We start from the raw sequence: 16,343 nt of genomic DNA, 5'->3' as shown, positions 1-16,343 counted from the left end.
CAACGATACCAGATTAGGAAATAAACCATTTATCTCTAACTCTGTACGCTCCACCCTGTTACAGATTCTTTCTTTCTTCCCCTCTTGGGATAACCCTGTCCTGACTTTTATAATTATTCCCTTGCCTTTTTAAAAATAGTTTTAACCACCTGTGTATGCATCCTAAGTTTAGTTTGTTTTTGTTAAACTTGATGTAAATGGATGCGTATGTATTTCTATTTTTGTGATTTTCCTGTGTTGCTCAGTATTCATGAGATCCATGTTATTGCATGTAGTTTAAGTTCATTTTTATTGCTGTATATATAGTATTTTATTGTGTGACTAAACTGCAGTTATTTATCCATTTGGCTTTTAATTCATATTTGGGTTGTTTCCAATTTGAGGCTTTTTCAAACATTACTGTTATGAACGTTCTTGTATAACAAGTGATCACAAGTACAAGAGTTTTTCTGGGATTTATGCCTAGGAGTGGAATTGCTGATTGTAAAGGCGTACATGCCTAACTTCACTAGATATTGTTAAGCTTTTCTAAAGAGGCCAATACAATTTATACCACTATCAACAATATATGAGAGTTATATCCACCCAACTTGGCAAACCTGATATTTATAAAGCTTATTTTTTGCCAATCTGGTAAGCAGATAAATGTAATTGTAATTTCCATATGCATTTCCTGATAATTGATGTGATTAAGTACCCTTTTCAGTGTTTACCAACCACTTGGATTTTCTGTTTTGTGGCTACCTCTTCAAGTCATGCCTTATCAATTATTTCTCCTTTTTAGTTCTATTATTAATAGATTTTTCTGTATATTTGCTGAGGTTTTGTTACTAGGTGCATTCAGATTTAAAATTGTTACATCTTGTAAGTTGAGCTTTTCATATAATTTGCTTTTTGACATAACGTAATATAGCTACATCAGCTTTTTGTCATGAAATAGGAAACTGCAAATGTATGACGAATGAGTTGCCTGTTAGTATAGGCAGAAACTGCAGAACAGTCCTAGCTCGTTATTCGGGCTTTATGTATCAGTGATTTGTTCTGTTATCCCATAAAGTGAATGAGTCATTTTTGAGTTTAAAAAAATCATAGGGCTTTTTTTTTGAGGTCCAATTTGCATACAGTAAAAGGCATAAATCTTAATTATCCAGGTCAGTAAATATTTATGTATGAATATACTCCCACATCAAGATATTAAACATTTCCAGCACTCCAGCTAGCTTCTTAATGTCCCTTCCCAGTTGAAACCTACCAAAGGTTTTGCTTAGTTTTGCTTATTTTGAACTTTACATAAAGTGGAAACATGCAGTATATTCTCTTTTGTGAGTGGCCTTTTCGTTCAACATTGTGTTTGTGAGATTCAGTCATGTTCTTAGGTAGCATTAGTTTTTCTTTCTTGTTGCTGTGTAGTGTTACAATGTATAACTGTATTGTAATGAATTTGTTCTGTAGTTGTAGAACATTTATGTTTCTAGTTTTTTGGCTATTGTGAATGACACTGCTGCCTTCTTGAACATGACCTGGTAAACATAAAACGTAGAGTTGCTGTGTGGTAATGTGTGCTGCCAAACAGATTTCCAAGGTGGTTGTACTAATTTACACTCCCAGAGAGTTTTAATATATAACTTAACTGATTTAGCTTTGGGCAGCAAATGTTAAATTTCTGTCATCTGCGTACCATACATGGAGGAGAGCACTGAGAACTCTTTCCTGAAGCTGTATAAACACTTTTATTTTATTTTTTATTTTTATTTTTTTCTAAGACAGAGTTTCACCCTGTTGCCCAGGCAGGAGTGCAGTGGTGCGATCATGGCTCCCTGTAGCCTTGAATTCTGGGGCTCTTACCATCTTCATTGAGAAGCCTTGGCTTCCTAAAGTGCTGCAATTATGAGTGTGAGCCACCGTGCCCAGCCTGTACAGGCAATTCTAAAAATGTGAAATGCCTTTCCTTTTCTGTAATTTCCCCAGAAAGTAAAGCCTACTGCATTCTTGTTTATCTAGTCTATAAATGTTAATACACAATTGATGGGAACAAAGCAACCTTAGTTCTTTTTAAGTATGAAAAGGGCCCTGTTAAAGGGCAGAATTTAAAATATTTGTAGTAGTTAGTTCTCAGGTTAAAATCATAATCTTCTAGAATGCTTTAGATTTTAAGTGGCTAATGTAGTAACACTTTATACTCAATATTGGGGGACCATGTTGTTTGGAGGCTTTCGCTGAAGCATTTAATTTCATTCTTTTGAATTCATTTTGGCAGATGGGTCTAAAAAGGAACAGATCAGTTCTGTATTGAGTTCCAGCCTTAATGGCACCGAGTCTTTGAGACAATTGAGGCAAATTGAAAGTTCTGTTTTCACATTCTTCTGAAAGGGGATGTAAGGCAAATATGAGGATGCCATGGTAAGTCTGCTCCCTGTCTGGCTGTATTGGGCCAGTGTGGAAGAAAGCCTAAGACTCTGTTCCCCAGCCCTTTCTGAAAACGTTTTCAAATGCTTTCCCAAGAATCATGACCATAGGAGCCAACAGTCTATTTGGATGACTGAAAACACAGAGGTTTATGATCTGTAAAGGTAGTAGGTAACTGATTTAATCCTGTTTTTATAGGTAGGCCAGAGGGCACTTAAAGCCTTCTGATTGATTTAATAGATTGTTGAAGGTTAAGAGTTGACTTAACATCTTTCTTAGAAAACTGAGAAATAGCTCATTACTAGGTGTGTTTTATTACCACTATCTGTAAGAAAATGCAACATAGGCATGGGAATCAAACTACCTAAAGCCTCTTCCAGGTCCTTTGTAACTGGGAAGGTTGCTTTTCCTTGTTGCTTATTGAAGAGAAAAGGAAAATGTTTATCATCAGAGAATTCAGGTTCATGATCAGTGTTTATTATCTGCAGTCATTTTCTTATCACCTTATCTCATTTAATATTCAGAACAACCCTGTGAGTGGATGGTGGTATCTTTTTTTTCCTCCTGCACTTTTTGTTGAATTATCCCAATGGCATCTATTTTTGCAGATGAGCAAAATCCAGTTGCATAGAGGTTTAGTGTTGTGCCACACATCACACAGCTTCTAAGTGAGAGCTAAAATTAGAGCCGAAGGTTTTGATTACCAGTCCAGACTTTCTAGGACACCACAGCTGCCTTTCTGTAGAACACATTAACATGACTCTCAAAGTCCACAAGAGTAGTGGTGAGGTGACAGTTCAGGGGAATACTCAAAGGTCACTGTCCTTTTCAGATATCTGGGTAGTTGCTACAGTATGTGCTTAGGAATTGCTGGGAAAAAAATAATATTCTTTAAAAGTTCATCATTTTAGCAGTTAATAATCCTGGTTATAAACGTGTAAAAATATACCTTTAGAGAAGTTATTCTTAGGTAGTTATGGTTGCTTTCATTTGGAGTCTAGAGGTTTACTCTCTGTTTCTGGAATTGCACTTTCTGCTGTCCTTGGCACATTTAGAAACTTTTTCAGAAGGCCTTTTAAATTTTATTTTTTATTAAAAGGGAGCCTGTGAATTAAAGAATCTTAGGTGGTTTCTTAGCTGAAGGGACATTTGGTGAACACAAATGGAATTGTTAGGTCATGATGCTTTTTTAAGTGTACAGCTCTGGTGTTTTGTACATTCACAGTTGTGTGTATGTTCACAGTTGTGTGTATATTCACAGTCGTGCAGCCATCCTCACGATCAATTTTAGGACATTTTCCAAAGAAACCCAGTACTCAGCAATCACTTCCTTATTTCCTTCTCACCAGTCCTCGGCAACTACCAGTCTACTTTCTGTAGATTTGCTTTGTCAGGACACTTCATGTGAACAGAATCATAAAGTAAATATGTGATCTTTCCTGATTGACTTTTTTCACTTAATGGTTTCAAAGTTCATCCGTGTTGGAGCATGGATCGGAGCTGCAGTCCTTTTTATTGCAGTTAGAGGGCTTTTCCTACAGAATTTTAAGTAACGGATATGTCTAACAATGTCTCTTGTTCTCACCTACAGGAGACACAGGGTCATGGGCTTACTTTACCTATATAGGACCTTTGGTAATACTGAGGCTATTTCTATGATTTATTGTAGAACAGAAGTTATTAACTGGGGAATATGGACCCTTATGACTGGCCTTTGGGATGTCCTGAATTCTTTGTAATTATATAAGATTTTATGTTTGCAAGCATTTTCTGGGGGTTAGAGGAGTCTGTGGAACAGCAGAGATCTTTAGCTTTTGTTAAAAGATAATTTTCAAAACTAATATCCTGACTCTCATACAGATGTAAAATGAACACATGTTGACTATTTTATTTTACTCCAAAAGAGGAAACCAGGCAGATGTTATAACTGGTTCAAAGGGAAAGTCCAAAGAGCTGCTCATTTATAGATCAGGAATATCAAATGAATGTGCAAATAGAGGCAGAACAACTCTCTCTCCTAGGGGGAGGAACGTCAGCTGAACCTTTCCCTGGCAGGGCGGCATTTGCATATTTAGGGATCTAGATTACTTTGCACTGCTGTCAGTTATCTACAACTTTCAGAGCTGTAAACGGCCTCCTCATAATCAGAATCTGGTAACCCGGAGGGGCATCCCAGATAATGCATAATTTTTCATTGGAAGCCGTAGGGAAAAGCATTCTCTCTCCTGTACTCTCACACCCCGACAATCAACGTGGAAGACTTCCGTGACCAAACATGTGGGATTTGTTTCCCCACACTCCAAGCAGTAGACATCACTGGGTGTCCTCTAATTCAATTCTGACACCGTCTACCTGGAGATAGCGTCAGATCTTATGGGTTGAGGGCTCAGTCCCCAAGACTTCCCCAACCTCAACCTGTTGCAAGTCTAGTCCTTTGAAATGTCTGACTGACTGTCTTCAAGGTGAGGTTCCCACGACCTCCTCTTGGATTCGATTAATTTGCTGGAACAGCGCACAGAACTCAGGGAAACATTTACTTAGGTTTACAGGTGTATTTTAAGGGATACTGCAAAGGTTACAATTGAAGAGATGCATGGGGTAAGGTATAGGGAAAGGGGTGTGGAGCTTCCATGCCTCCCTGGGTGCACCACCCTCCAGGAACCTCCATGTGTTCAGCTATTCAGAGGCTCTCTGAACTCTGTCCTTTTGGGTTTTTATGAAGGCTTCATTACATAGGCATGATTGACAACCATGTAGAAATGTGACTGGACACAGGAGGCATGATCTCATACTAATAGACTGACTGGAAACCCAGCACAGCCTGTCTGTTCAGGTTCTTGTTGGCCTTTCAGTGCAGCCTTCCTTCCCCAGAATATGGGGCACAACCCTCCCAGAAATGAGGGTTTTTTGGCCCACAATTGGACTAGAGTCTTGCCTTGATGCGGGTAAAAGGAGCACAGGAGAAGGTCGAGAGAGATTCTGTTTCCTGAGGCCCAAGGTGCCCCAACATTATAAAAGAAGACTGTAACAAGGGCTATGGGGTTATGAACCAGGAACCGTGGATGAAAGCCAATATATACGTATAACATCACAGAAACACACTTTCCTGCTCACTTTCAACAGATATCACAAAGTTTGAAACTCTTCCAAAGATTAATTTTAAATTAAATTTACTCAGCTGCTTACTTCAGCTTTTAAAAGTAGGTTCTTGGTAATTTTGAAGGTGCACTTTCCAAAGGATGTTTATATAGGTTGAAGGTCAGAGACCTAGGGATAGGTCCCTGCTTATTCTTTTGGGCAGGCTTACATGTTGGAAATCTCCAGAGAAATAGCTTTAGTTAGGTTACACTTCTCTGCAAATATTCAGTATTTCTCATCTCTAATAGCAGCGTGACTATTGTAGGGAAGGAATTTCTACAAACGGTTATGAAAAGTCTAAGTGTCTTAACTGCGTGACAAAGATAGAGAATTCTGTTAGTAAGATAAGTATGGGATGGGAGAAGTCAACTAACCTCTGCCCTTTTTCCCCAGTCTTGATATGCTCAGAGAAGTTAAGACTTCTTTCTGTGTGAGAAATACGGGATCTTTTCCACTAGATCTTGCTTATTATCCAAGAAATTATCATTTCTGGGTTTTAGAGAATGATGAAACTCGTTTGTACTTTGAAGTATAACCTCTATACATGTGCACAGTAAGTCATTTAGGTATTTATTGTTGGAGACTCTGGGAGTTCCTAGCAAACTTAGCAACATTCCATGTGCAAATTTGTATATTTTTCCCCCCATGTCTTACCTGCTTGCTTTTGGCTGGGAGTCTATTTTCCTACATAACTGGTAATTGCTCTTACCTCTGTGTCCTTCAGTGTGTTCCTCTGCTTATTGAATTCAGTTTTATGCATTTTAGTCTTCTCTCCTAGTATAAGCTCCTCCTGATACTTTTAAAAATGTATTTCAGAAGAGAGGTGCTCAGAATTGTTACTTAACAGAATCAGCATCTGCGTTCACTTGTCTTGACCACAAGTAAATTAATAAAGGGACCATTTAGCAATGTTTTGGGTTCAGCTTTTAGGAACTTAAAAGCTTTAGTTTTCCATGAGTGCACTTCTCATGACTTGGGAACATTTCATATGTGTGTCCTTTCTGTGGCCAAGATGTTTTTCTTATTTCAGGGATGGAAAGATGCTTTGGCTGAATACTCCTGTGCTAAGTGTAGAGCAGTTAGTGCTTGGGGAATGGTACCAAGAGTACGTATCTGGCAAGGCCTGGCTAGAAGGGAAAATGTAGACTCTTAAGCTTTTTGAAACAAACTTCTCAGATACTGGATCTCTTGACTCACATAGTGGAATTTTGGGGGAAGTATGTGGTTTTCTTTTTGTCTCCTAAGAAATGATGATTCAGTTTCCTCAGACATTTCTCACAGTCACTGCTGGTTGCTTGGAATGGCTGTCTGGTTTTGTTGCTCAGTTCTTCTTTAATGACCCAAGGGGATTTTCCCTTTCGGGTTGTGATGCGTTTTTGATGATAAACTTTAATGCCTTTGGAGGCTATAAAGACAATAGTGTTTTCTTACCTGTTTACTTGAGTTCTGTAGACTGTAATATGAAAGAAAATCAGATTAAATTAGCTTTGCTTTCTGTGTTTTTTTGGGGGGTGGTGCAGAAGTTGGTAAGAATAAATATACTAACTCTCTGAGTCTCTTCTGTATTTTAACTTCACTCCCTAACCTGAAGCTTAGTCCTTAGAGTAACATTTGAACTGGGTAGAACAGATTTTTCTTTTCTCAACAGCCCGTTCCCGCTTTAAAGCTCAGATTTATGGTCCTTCTGGAAAAAGTATTGAGTGTTGAATAGTTCAGGAAAACAAATAACAAATTCTGTCATCTCTGCAAGATTGTGGGGTAGAAGATTTTGATTTTGATTAATATCTGGCCAAAGAAAAAATATTAGCCAGGAACAATGATTTGATATCTAGTAGAGTGACGTGACTGGGCCCTGACTTCTAACACTTCCCAGGAAGGCTTGGTGGGTATCTTTTCACCACTACCTGAATACCGGGTAGCCATTACATTTGGTGATTGGGTGTCAGTAGTATGTTAAGTCAGCTACTGGGTCATCTTTTAATGAAAGAAAAGGATGGGGAAGAGAAGCAATTCTTAAGCAGGGTTGCCTGTCAGAATCACCTGAGGGAGGTTTACAAAACACACATTCTGTGCTCAGTGACCCTCTGGGTGGGGTATTCTGACCAGGAAGATAATTCATTCCAGGAATCATGCTTCTTGGATGATATCGATGGACCCCACTGGCTTCATGGAAAGAACATTGAAGAAGTAGTTAGATTCTCATGGGGGCTGTGCCTCTGGTTTGAAACCAGGGAAGGCACATTTTGGTATTAGTCTCTGGCCTCAGTTTCTTCATCACTGAAATGAGATTGGATGATAGGTGGTCTCTAAGGTTCCTTTAGACAGTAACATTTTATGATTTTGAAGACAACTCTTCTGATACTTTTCAAACTAATTTCTTTCCGTCTTTCTTTTGTAAGCAGATAAGTAGTATGAGTGTAAGTCTCTAGCTTAGAGAAGAATGAAGTTTGCTGTTCGAGGAGGCCGTACAATAGCAGTTCACTTCCCCAAAATGCTCAGCCCTTGTAGGACGCTTTTAGGTCATCTGGAAGTTCTGTATGCCTTCATTGGGAGTGTAGTGAAGATGAGAGCCTTTCCTTTGGCTCTTGGAGTAAACTAGCTGACAAGACTGTGAGAACTGTTGGTCTCCTGATTTGTGCCACTGATAGTTTGGCTCTGGAAAACTAGGCAGTGGAAAAAACAATGCATTTTGAACCAGAAGATTTGAGTCCTGGCTCCACTATTTCCGAGCTTTGTGACCTGTAGGCCTCAGTGTCTTCATCTGTGAAGGACAGATTCAGCTGTGATGGCCTATGATGTGATGAACCTTGTGAACTTGTAGGCAAGTGCCCCTGTGTGCAGAGTCCAGTTACAGTTAACCAGCCATTCTCCTCTGCAGATTCAACCTACTGCCACTGTGTCTTGTTAAGCTTAAATAGGCCAGATGTGGGAGAGGGGGCAGAAACATCCTAGGATCTTGCAAAACAAAACTGTCAAAAGTATAGGCAATATCATAATTACTTTACTTTATTTGAATAAATGTTGAGTTTCTGCTGTGTTGAAGATGCTGTTTTAGGCAGTGTAGGAGATATAAGACTTATATCCTCCTCCTAATTTGTACTCTTATCAGCACCTGGTACCATAGAGAGTTCATATATTAAAATTATTTGGTTATTCTCCCTAACCAGAGTTGAATTCTTTCCTTCTAGGACAAATTAACTCACAATGCAATAGGCTAATGCAGTTTGGCCCTGAGTGACTCTTGAGAAATACCCTGATTTGAGGCATACTGGAAACGTGGCACATTAGAAATGCCAAGAAGAGGCCGGGCACGGTGGCTCACGCCTGTAATCCCAGCACTTTGGGAGGCCGAGGTGGGTGGATCACGAGGTCAGGAGATCGAGACCATCCTGGCTAACATGGTGAAACCCTGTCTCTACTAAAAATACAAAAAATTAGCCGGGCATGGTAGCAGGCGCCTGTAGTCCCAGCTTCTCCAGAGGCTGAGGCAGGAGAATGGCGTGAACCCGGGAGCTTGCAATGAGCCAAGATTGTGCCACTGCACTCCAGCCTGGGTGATAGAGCAAGACTCTGTCTAAAAAAAAAAAAAAAGAAGAAATGCGAAGAAGACATTGTACAGGAGAGTGAAGGGGAACTTTCTGTAGTGAAGTAGCTTTCCCGGAAACTTGACTCTATAATGAAGCTATAGATCAGTGAAATCATTAGGGCATTACTGTTTTGAACATTTCCTCAAGTGAATAACAGACTTACCCTCAGGGCCCTATGTCTCTGTTGTGGCCCAACAAGCCACATTCAGACAAGGAGTCAGTTTGAGAGGTACAAGTTGTTATGGAAGCCCGAGGAAACTGGTTTGTGTGCACTTCAGTTTTGACCATACAACCTTCACTCACTTAGCACTGTGCAATAATCCACTGAGCAAAATTGCCACATTTTCCTTGGCAGGGAATCTGTGTGCCTGTGGCAGTTCAAAAATTATTTGTAGAGTGGGTCAGCCTGTCAGCAGGAATGTTTTTCTTTGATCTTCAGCCTGTTTTTCTTTAATGTGAGCAAAACAGTAAAGAGAGAATACATTGGAATATCTTGTTGGTTCCCCTGTTTGGCTTTACTTACAGTTCTTTGGTTTTCTTCTTTTAGGTCATACTTTTCCAATTAGTATGTAGATATTTATAATGTTTTGAAGCCTGAGAGATGGTTCCAATATCTTGTGGAATTCAGCTCTGAGTGTGAAGTCCTGACTTTGCCTCTTTCTGTAAGTTTGACCCAGCAAGTCACTTAACCTTTCTTGACTTCAGTTTTCCCCATCTATAAAGTGATACTGCACATAATGGTTTTTTTCTTTTCTTTCCTTTTTCCCTTTCCTTTTCCTTTTCCCCTTTCCTTTTCCTTTTCCCCTTTCCTTTTCCTTTTCCCCTTTCCTTTTCCTTCCCTCTCCCTTTCCTTCTCCCTTTGCTTTTCCCTTTCCTTTTCCTGAGATAGAGTCTCACTCTGCTGCCCAAGTTGTATTGGAGTGCAGTAGCATGCTCATAGCTCAATGCGGCCTCAAATGCCCGGGCCAAGTGATCCTCCTGCCTCACCCTGCCGAGTAGCTGGGACTACAGGAGTGTGCCACCATGCCTGCTTTTTTTTTTGTTTGTTTTTAAAATTTTTTTTTGTAGGGATAGGATCTTGTTATGTTGCTCAGGCTGGTCTTGAATTCCTGGCCTTAAGGGATCCTCCTGCCTTAACCTCTCAAAGTGCTGGGATTACAAGTACTTTGTAATGTGTAAATGACCTGTACATTCTTAATCTAATAGCCTCATGAAGTTATAAAGTACAAATAAAATAACATGAAAGCCATTTAGAGTTTTAAAGTTGTATAAGGCTATGTATTCTCATTAAATTAAATTTTAATAAATTTAAAAGATAAAATTATTTTTATAAAATAAATTTATTTAAAAAATTTTAATTATGTTAAAAAGTTAATTTTTTTTTTTTTTTTTTTTTTTGAGACAGAGTCTTGCTCTGTTGCCCAGGCTGGAGTGCAGTGGTGTGATCTTGGCTCACTGCAACCCCCGCCTCCCAGGTTCAAGTGATTCTTATGCTTCAGCCTCCCGAAAAGCTGGGACTACAGGTGTACACCATGTCTGGCTAATTTTTGTATTTTTAGTAGAGACAGGGTTTCCCCATGTTAGCCAGGCTGGTCTCAAACTGCTGACCTCAGGTGATCTACCCGCCTTGGCCTCGCAGAGTGCTGGGATTAAAGGTAGGAGCCACTGTGCCTGGCCAAATTAAAAAGTTAATACTCTTTAAGTGCTTCACTCTTTCCTGTGCATGTTGTCATGGCCTCTTTTTCTAAATTAGTTTTATTCTTTCTGTAATCGGGGGTCACCAAATCTTTGAGTTTTAGAGGGAAGAGAAAGTTTTTAGTGAAACAAGTGGATGAACTCTGATCCCTATAAAATATTGCCTTCATGCAGTAGGCACTCCAAAAATAATTGTTGAATGACTGAAACTCTTAAACAGCAGTAGGCGTATGTATAGCAGAGACAACATTACAGAGCAGAGCTCTTTCTAGGTTGCCATGGTAGCTAGCTTTGAGGGACTACCTGAATGGAGGTGCTGTTGCTTTTGAATAAAACAAATATACAGGGTGTCTTAGTCCATTTTCTGCTGTGATAGCGGAATACCACAGATTGGGTAATTATAAACAATAGAAGTTTATTTGGCTAATGCTTCTAGAGGCTGGGAAATCCAAGAACATGGCACTGATATCTAGTGAGGGCCTTCTTGCTGAATAATAACATGGCAGAAGGGCAAGTGAGCACGCGAGCTATAGGGGATGGGCCAAGACATCATCCTTTATCAGAAGCCCACTCCCAAGATAATTGCATTAATATACTCATGAGGACGTAACACTCCTAATCTAAATCACCTGTTAAAGATCCCACCTCTCAACACTGTTACAGTGGCAATTAAATTTCATTGTGAGTTTTAGGGGGGACACTCAAATCATAGCAGGTAGTTAGGTTGAGTAATGGAGAAAGGATTGTATTAGCTCCAAGGAAAGATGCATCATCCAGTGTGGGTCTGGAAGTGTTTGCCAGATGGCTTTTCTCTTTTAGTAATATTCATTTGTAGAATATTTCTTTAGGTATAAATTGAAGCTGAAGTAATTTAATAAGGAAAAAATATCACTGCCTAATTGGTATTTGGTCACGAGCAGTACCAGTTCTTAAGATATTTTTGGAGGTAGCAAGGGGTGGGTAGTGCTACTATTGGAAGTTTGCTTCTGGAATCTTTTGCTCTCTTGAAGTGATTTGGAGATTAAAAGAGTTTAGTATCATTGGGGATAGCTGTGGTCTACTGTCAGGAAGTAACTCATGACTTGAGATCATATTCCTGACCTCACAAAAATGTTAAGAGAATAAATCATAAGTATAAAAAGCACTGAGATTGTGTAGAGTGGAAAATAACATTAGTGTTAGCTCCCTCACACAACCACGTTCTAAATTTAAGGAAGCAAGAAGTAAAATCACTCTGAAGCACTGGTTTTAAAACTGCAGATTATGATCCATTTAGAGGCACACAAAATCAGTTTAGTAGATCAAGCGTTAAAGAAGGAAGAAATAGAAATGTGAGTACGTTACAAGTAATAAGGTGCTAAGTATTATTTTGGAAACTTTTGGTTTTATATCTTTCTGTTTCTACATGTATTAGATTGTGTTGTAAAATACATTTACAACACAATCTCATACACGTAGAATCTAATACACATGTCGGAACAGTTTGAAACTCAGTGGTCTAACAAGTAGCATACCCCAAATTTACAATATTTGTAGCCTTCTGCTGTTGATTACATTCACGAAAAGGTCTTGCACCCTTAAAGTGAAGGCTGAAAGAGTTTTATGTCATTGGGGAGAGTGGGCTACCAAAGTCCCATAAATTCTAGGAGCTGCTTTTTGTCTAATGATTAGGATTATTGAGTACTATTTCAATGCCTTTTGGGTATCATCTGAAATCTAATCATTGGATTGGAAATGGAATAAACAAGAGAAAGGCTAGTTTACTCATTATTTGACAATAGCTCTTTAAAGTAGTTAAAATTATGAATATTCCTACTGCTAAGGTTTATCAGAGTTTGTTTTTTTCCTTTAATATTACACTTATAAAAATATTATTCATTCACTGGGCAAATAATTTTTTGTTTGTTTGTTTTTTTATTCTAGAGGAATACCTTTCCAATTTTATAACAGTGAAGGAAGGAATGTTTTACTTGTAGAAACTACCAAAACTACTGTTCTATTAAGCAAGGGTTGGAGATAAACTCCCCTGTCCCCTGTCCCCACCCAGGCACACACATATACAATGCAGCTTATTTTATGACTGTATTGTTCTTATGTTTCTTCTTCTACATAAAAACATAAAGGTTGGTGAAATAATTTACCTGGAGTTGCGCAGTAAGCTAGTGGCCTTCATGGATGACCATTCACAGTTCTTGTATTTCCAGAGACACAATACATTGATAAAGTTGAAATAAACAGAAGCCTAAGAATTATAAGTATATATTCAGAGATATATAGACAAAAAAGTACTGTACTGCTCTAAGTAAAAAGACATAGTGGGAATAGTAATTATAATCACATTAACTTCTGTGCCATCTCTGTCTAGATCAGGGGTGTCCAATCTTTTGGCTGTCCTGGGCCACATTGGAAGAAGAATAATTGTCTTGGGCCACACGTAAAATATACTAATGATAGCTGATGAGCTTAAAAAAAATAAAAGTTGCAAAAAAAAATCTCATGATGTTTTAAGAAAGTTTACAAATTTGTTCTGGGCTACATTCAGAGCTCTCCTGGACTGCATGTTGGACAAGGCTGATCTAGATGTTTATCTATAGTCATGACCTAACGGTATAGTTTTAGTATGTTATACATGGTACCATGTATCCAAGGTAGATCCTGTCAAGAACATAAATTGTGAAAAGAAAATTCTTGGGATGCTACTGGATTGTCATGTGTTACTCCTCTGCCTATGAATACTGAAAATCAAGAATTGAAAGAGTGCTGAATACTGAGTCAAGAGGCACGCGTTCCTAGACTCCACTTAAACACAAGCATGTCTGTATGAGCGTAGTCTTGTCATTTCACTTTGGGGTCTCTGCTTGTAAAATGAAAATGTTAGACTTGATCTTCCAAGTTCCCTTCAGCTCTTAGATTCTGTGCTTCCCAAGGGCTGGAGTATTGCATCAGGGCCCAGGCTGGGGTTTGTGCTATTTTCAAGGCCCTAAGGAACTGCATCATCCTTTATTCCAAGGAGATAGGATACATTACGCCACAGAGCCCGATAATTCAGTGAGCTGTCAGTGTTGTGAGTTGCATCTACATTGGGGACTGAGCCTAGGTTGTTTGTAGTAACCTAGGAGGACCTTAGAATGATGCCAGGAGATGTAATTTCTGTGATCAACTAGTTGACTACTCAAAAAGCTTGTCAGGACTCATCCAACTACAGTGTCATTCTGTCTTTGGTGTTAAAGAATTTATATATATCTCCTTTTAAAGGATCCCCTTTGAATTTAAGAATTGCTATTATCTTTGTAAGAATCAAAGCACATACAAAGAAAATATATTCTTGCTAAATATAATTTTTTAAATGTTAGTGAGGAATGTCTTTATATCTTAATTTTAAGGCTTTTAAAAATTAGTTTGCATTTGCTGGTTCTTTGCTGTCACCCTAGTACTAGTTATATTACTTTTTTATTCAGTGCTGTGAATTGTTCATATTATCTATAGTCATCTTTTGACATTGGTAACCTCTGTTTTCTGGGTGAATTAAGAATTAGTATAACCAGAAGAAAAGCTAATCTGAATGATTGTTCTTTCATCATCTCGTTCATACACAGTATTTAACCATCTGGTTTGACCACAACTTTCACACTAGACGAGTCTTTATAATGATAGAAATCATGACATACTTTTGATGATAGACTCCTCTGGTCTTTCCCAGGTTTTGGCTGGTATTGCCGTTGCTTTGGATTGAGGTAGTTGATGCAGCAGTGGGCTCTGGGGAATGGCCACCAAGAACTATTGGGGAATTGCAGATAAACTGTCTCCATGGGTAGCCCTCCAGGGAACCTGATAGTTGTCTAATGTTAATTACCTTATAACACAGTCTAATTACTAAGAGTATTGTCTGAGTCCATTCAGGCTGCTATAACAAAACGCCATAAAGGTGGTGGTATATAAACAAAAATCCATTTCTCTCAGTTCTGGAGGCCAGGAAGCCCAAGATCAAGGCAACAGCAGATATGGTGCCTGATGAGGCCCGCTTCCTGGAAGGTGGCCTTCGTGAAAGTGGTTCATAGAAAATGTCTTCTCACTGTGTCTTCACATGGTAGAAGGGGCAAATTTGCTCTCTAAGGTCTCTTTTATAAAGTCACTAATCTTATTCACGAGGCCTCTGCCTTCATGATCTAATGACCTCCCAAAGGCTCCCTCTTCCTCCCACCATCAGCTTGAGGGTTAGATTTCAACATATGAATTTTGGGAGGATGTAAACATTCAGTCCATTGCAGGTATAAATGTTTTCAACAAACATTTGTTGAGTATCTGTCCTTTTTCTAAGCTTTCGTGTTCCTACTAGAACATTGGATGTGGATATCCAATAGGAATATATTTAAGTCAGTATCATTATGTTTTTCTCAAAACATCTTCTACCTTCTTTATCTTCCCTTCCTCTTCTAGTCTTACCGTAGTTAATAGTGATATTAACTATTAACATCATAGTTAACCAGTCTCTTGAACTTGAACTTGAAAATTTTGAATGATCTATACCCACAACCGACAAAATTACTCACATACTTAAAAATCCATGCCCTTTGTTTTGTTTTATTGCTATTGTTTATAATTTACTTATTTTTACCTGATACTATGTTCTGGAATTTTTTCTACGTAGTTCATGTAGATCTGTCTTCTTTTTAATGTTTCATAGTATGGGTACATAAAATGCACATATTACAGTTTATTTAACCATTCTTCTGTGGGTGGACATTTACATTATTTTTTCCCTTCTGTTATTAGAGAGAATACTGAAATGAATATCCTTGAACGTGTTTATTTGTATACTTTATTGCTTTAAAAAAGTTCCTATCAGTTTATATATCAGTTTTTCTAAGTCCTTTTTAAATATGGACTGGATTAGCCCATTCTTGCATTGTTGTTAAGAAATACCTGAGTTTGGGTAATTTATAAAGAAAAGAGGTTTAATTGGCTCACGTTTCTGCATATTTGTACAAACATGGCTTCAACATCTGCTTCTGGTGAGACCTCAGGAAGCTTACAATCATGGTGAAAGGCAAAACTTGAGCAGGCACGTCACATGGCAAGAGTGAGAGCAAGAAAGAGAGAGGGGGGAGGTCCTAGACTTTTAAACACCCAGATCTCACATGAACTAACTGAGCAAGAACTCATTTATCACCAAGGGGATGGTACTAAACCATTCATGAAAGATGCGCCCCCATGATCCAGTCACCTCCCACCAGACCTCATCTCCAATACTGGGAATCACATTTCAACATGAGATTTGGCGGATAGGTATCCAAACCATATCATGAACCTAGCATACTTCTCCCAGCTTCAGGTCTCTGATTTAAGTGTTCACTCATTTACTTGGTCACTGTTAGTTGGGCACTGTCAGCCACTGTCCATGTTTGTATTCAGTATAAATTGTGTGCCAGGCACTCTGCCACATGTTGGGGATTTAGCACTGGATGAGACAGAAATGGTCCCTGCTATCATGTAGCTTACACTTTGCCACATAGAACT

At 38.7% G+C, this 16,343-nt stretch overlaps 1 protein-coding gene across 3 annotated transcripts in view; it reads left to right on the top strand.

Moving 5' to 3' along the window:
* Positions 1-16,343, top strand: part of SGPL1 (sphingosine-1-phosphate lyase 1) — a 62,386-nt gene that overhangs the window by 8,841 nt on the left and 37,202 nt on the right. The window contains exon 3 of one of the 3 annotated variants that reach the window (XM_077946649.1): positions 9,679-9,793. The exons of the other annotated variants lie outside the window; for them this stretch is intronic. The gene's annotated coding sequence lies outside the window, so the exon portion shown is untranslated. The remainder of the gene's footprint in view (positions 1-9,678; positions 9,794-16,343) is intronic. 3 annotated transcript variants of the gene reach the window in all.

This window comes from Macaca mulatta, chromosome 9 (assembly GCF_049350105.2).
Source record: "Macaca mulatta isolate MMU2019108-1 chromosome 9, T2T-MMU8v2.0, whole genome shotgun sequence".
Lineage (NCBI taxonomy): Eukaryota > Metazoa > Chordata > Mammalia > Primates > Cercopithecidae > Macaca > Macaca mulatta.
Note: the sequence above shows the minus strand (reverse complement) of the source record. Positions and strands in the feature narration are given on the sequence as shown.